The sequence below is a fragment of the Amborella trichopoda genome, chromosome 1, assembly GCF_054954075.1.
Source record: "Amborella trichopoda isolate Santa Cruz 75 chromosome 1, AtrichopodaSantaCruz75HAP2 v2.0, whole genome shotgun sequence".
In the NCBI taxonomy this organism is placed as follows: Eukaryota; Viridiplantae; Streptophyta; class Magnoliopsida; order Amborellales; family Amborellaceae; genus Amborella; species Amborella trichopoda.
Genome location: NC_142336.1, coordinates 44,428,894 through 44,433,250, shown reverse-complemented (window position 1 = coordinate 44,433,250; position 4,357 = coordinate 44,428,894). Strand labels below are relative to the sequence as shown.

The window sequence follows — 4,357 nt, the reverse complement described above, 5'->3', positions numbered from 1 at the left end:
ATGCCGTAAGCCATACCAGAACCACAAACACAAAAAAAAAAAAAAAAAGCATTTCTAACGAGATTGATGTCTCGTATAGTTAGTCCGCATTTGTGCAGATATGGTCTCTCTAAGTTGCACTGCATAATTATGTTCTACCCTGCTTTGAGAATTAAGATCCTCATTTTCAATTTCTTCAGCATCATCTTAGGAAACCGTGCTTTCCATATTTCGAAGGTGCGCTCCACCACATTTCCTAAAGATGAACGACGGTGATTAAACAACTCATTTGGCATCCTAGGAGTTTGATTACCTTGTTCATTTAGATGATAGCATGCTCGGGCAAGAAAACCAGAGTGTATTATTTGGGTACCTTGCATCTACAAGGTAGTATTTTCCTGACATTGTACTAAGGAGCTTACATTTGATTAAGAAATTGATCAAACATTTACTTCCCAATGTTAATAATGAATTTTACCTTGAAAAATAAGTTGAATTTCTTATTGGTTGTGATGGACCAATGTTAATAATGAATTTTACCCTGAAAAATAAGTTGAATTTCTTATTGGTTGTGATGGACCAATGGGTTTCACCTGGATTATTTCAATATTGCATCCAACACTTCATAAAACTAAAAGCTGATAGTTTGACCGGAATGTTGGAAACGAATTTGCTCTGCCCTATTCCTTTCATCATGTCCGACTGTGTTGTGTTGATGAATATGACTACTTGTTCTTCTACTCTTAAATACTGTGAATTACTAAGGAGCTTGCCTTCTTTTAAAATGTCACATAAATATTTGAAAGCATCCTTGTCCATACGCATAAAATCAAAGCAGTTACGATCATTCGAATTCAAGATATATGATATGAATTCGTCCCCAGTTAAAGAGCAAGTGTGCACTAGGTTCCTTGGTAACAGCCTCATACTATAATACATCACAGAACTCAATGTTGCTGCTACCATAGAATAAACTGCGACATAGAAAGCAAATTGCTCTGACAAATCCATAGTCTAATCTGTGAAGAAAATCCATGTAGTGCATTAGATAAATTCTAGTCATGAATTTAATTAATTTCCCTATACATATACTCAAACACATAAAGCCTGTGTAGAGAAAAACATTCACACTAACACTGGTGCATACAATCATTCACATAGACATCTACAATGACATACATATTTGAAAGAAATGTAACAAATAGATCTCAATCACACAATCATCCTCATAGCAGTTAAACATAATAATGAAAGAAATATCAAACTTGATTCCATGATTTAGGGAAAATGCCATCCAAATACAATCCAAACAGTTTTAAGGAGAAAAAAAAAAGAAAAAAGTTGAAGTTCATCTCCCTACTGCGGGGAGCACAAACCAAGTAATTATATAAGGCAACCAAGACATGCAATAAGGACCTAGTCCCTAGGGACTTATGGTACTTCTCGTCCATGGATAAAAAAGTGCGAGCCCTCACTGGATCCTCACAGTATTTGGATGCCTTGAAGTAGTACTCAGGATCCATTCCCTCGTGCCCATATACCTTAGTCATAGCTTTCAAGCATTTTGTCTGGTAAAGGGTAGAATGATCCATCATTATACTTTGATTCTCTGCCATCTTATCCATTGACATCGCCAATGAGTCAACAACTCTTGCTAGCTCTTGTGCTACTACGAGATTAGCACGCTTCTTCGAAGGAGCTCAAGAGCCAGAAGTATTCTTTCGCATTCTCTTTCGTCCATTTAAGTCAGAACTTCTTACGTCAGCATCCATATATTCCGATGTCTCCTCCAGCTCCTCTGGAATCTCTGCTTGTTCATGGGGACTAAACGTGTCGTGCTCCTCATCTGCCAGTGGTTCATTCACCTCCACACACAGATTAGCCAACTCTCTAGCATAAAACAGTGGTACATTGCATCCCATCCGCATAGCCATCTCCAAATACAATATCCATATTTTCTAAGGAGGGACAAAACCTGGTCTTGTACTTAGAAGCCCATCCATGTGACTGCATAAATACAAAGCTACCTTAGCAACAAACATTCTTTTAAACATCAAATTCGTCACTTTGAATATACTTTATCACATCAAATTCGTCACTTTGAATATACTTTATCTTAAGATATTGTATCAATTTGAAGGATCTACCTCTTCATATTCTTTTCAAACTGCCCATTCTGCTGTAACCATCCTTCTAGTCTCGTTCTGACCAAAACCAGAGTTCTGCATGAGTTGTTTTATAACACCATACACTTTCCTCACTGTCCTAAGTCTATTCTTACATCTCTCCCAATCAAAACCTGGACCATACAATTTACACAACTCAGATGTTATAATTGATCAAGCATCCTTGGTGAGCTGTCCAGCATTCATGTTACCCTTTTGAATTTCATCGGCCATGAGAGCCAAAAGGGTGTCATCTTGAAGGGCAGACCACTGATATTTCTTACCAGATGATTGGGAATGCATTCCTGCATGTCCAAGGTATAAAGTTAATTCGATGTTGTAAAAAAGGTTATCTTCTATGTATACGGTGATGAAAGTTTGATCATTAGTTGCAACAGTACTTATGACAGATTTAAACTCAACTTTTGAGTGTGAATGCCATGTTTAAAAGCATTTCCTTGCTCAGGGACCAGGCCTACTTATGGTTTACCGTGCCCCAAGAAATCTCCATGGCTCAAGCATGTAATTCCTTCGAAACCCACGATCAAAAACTTGAAGAACCTCACCAAATTACCAAGTCATCACTCTACCGACTTGTCCTTGTGAGCTTACTCTTGGAAATAGAAATGGTTGTTTCAATGCAGGGTCATACCCACTATGTATAATCAACTAAGAGCTTAGCAGCTAACCTAGCCTCAAAGCTCTTGCATGGTACATGGGTAAGTGTTTTGATCAATTGAAAACTATTTCATAATGTTTGCACAATCGTAATAGCAAGTACATAGAGTTACATAGCCAAGCAAGGGCTCTAGACAAAAGGAATAAAAATGTGAAGTATATGATGAATCACCAACGATCGAGAAATACAATGAACAATGCAAGAAATTAACATAAACACAATTATGCAGCACCATGATATTTGCTGAGAAGCCAAATCAATCAAAACAAAAAAGAGTAGTCCCTTTCAACAAAAAAACTTTTAACATAAAAAAAGAAACTAGAACTTAAACCGAAAAAAAAAAAAACCATCATCAACATTCAATCCACAGTAAGCTCAAAAACTCGTTTACAGTTTACTCAAAAATAAAAACAAACAAAACAAAGAAAGAAAAGCTCCCTATTACAGTGACTACCTTTAATACAAGCTCGATTTGAGCTAGATCTTGACTGAGTTGGAAGTGTTTGCCAATGGTGATCACAAAAAAATATGGTGCACCATATATCCCCAAAATGGTGATGTTCCGAGCTTCAAGGGAGAAAAAGGTCGATAGTTAGTTAATAGAGAGCGAAGAACAAATTTCCCCTGTTTTCGTGAAACCGGCAGATCACCCTCTGGCAGGGTCTCCCCATTTTTCCGTGTGACGGGGAAAGCCGTGGAAAAAGATTTACTCGGCTGCCACCCAAACAAACGGGTGAAAGCCTACAAAATGTGAAAGTGGGTGAAAATTTAAAAAGTTTCTTTCTTTTACGAGGCTATCAAATGCAGCCTTGATACATTCAATGTTTTTTAATATTCAATACCCTTAATCCGTCATGTAATATTTTTTTTTTTTATGGATAATTTAAGTAATTAAATAGGGATAAAATAGAAATTTTTAATAGGAAAATATTATTTATTTTTTATAGTACCACGCAATGATTGTTTCTTAACCATTAATTATAAAAAAATGCTTTTTACTAAAAAAAAAAATTTATATTATAAAATAACAATATATGAGTGTTCAAAAAAGTTGAGTAAATTAAAAAAATACTCCTATGTATGACCTATGTATGAGTACCTATCTTTTATTTTAATACCATATGAAATAGAGTGGCGAAAAATTGCATGAGAAAGGAGAAAACCTTGGGGCATCATTTATGATTAATTTGCAAATACTATAAGATAGTTGTTTGATGTGATTTAGCTAATGAATGAATGATATTTTAGTCAATTATTAGATTTCTAGCTAACATAGAAAACCAAAATATCCACTGCCAATTTTAAATTGATTATGAAAATAACCCCTCCCCTGTTTTTTTGGTTAAAAAAGAGTGCATTGGTTGCATTCAGAACATTAGCTACTTTAACATGAGCAGGCAGCGAAGCCAAAGGAAAGAAACAATCTCTCTCTCTATTTCTCTTGAGTTGTCTTTTGTATTGGTTCAGCTCTCTCTTCAAACTGTCTTTTCCATTGGTTCACCCATTACGATATAGAAAACAAATCACATTTTGT

The 4,357-nt window shown here is 35.7% G+C and overlaps 1 long non-coding RNA gene across 2 annotated transcripts; it reads right to left on the bottom strand.

Moving 5' to 3' along the window:
• Positions 1-1,224: 1,224 nt before the first annotated feature.
• On the bottom strand, positions 1,225-3,579 carry LOC148783862 (uncharacterized). 2 transcript variants are annotated; one of them, XR_016047039.1, is made up of 3 exons: positions 3,278-3,579; positions 2,127-2,449; positions 1,225-1,986 (listed from the first exon to the last, which is right to left on the bottom strand). It is a non-coding gene; the product is annotated as an uncharacterized LOC148783862 (long non-coding RNA). The 2 variants fall into 2 exon arrangements; XR_016047041.1 differs by lacking the exon at positions 2,127-2,449 and having other exon boundaries at positions 3,278-3,562.
• Positions 3,580-4,357: the final 778 nt, after the last annotated feature.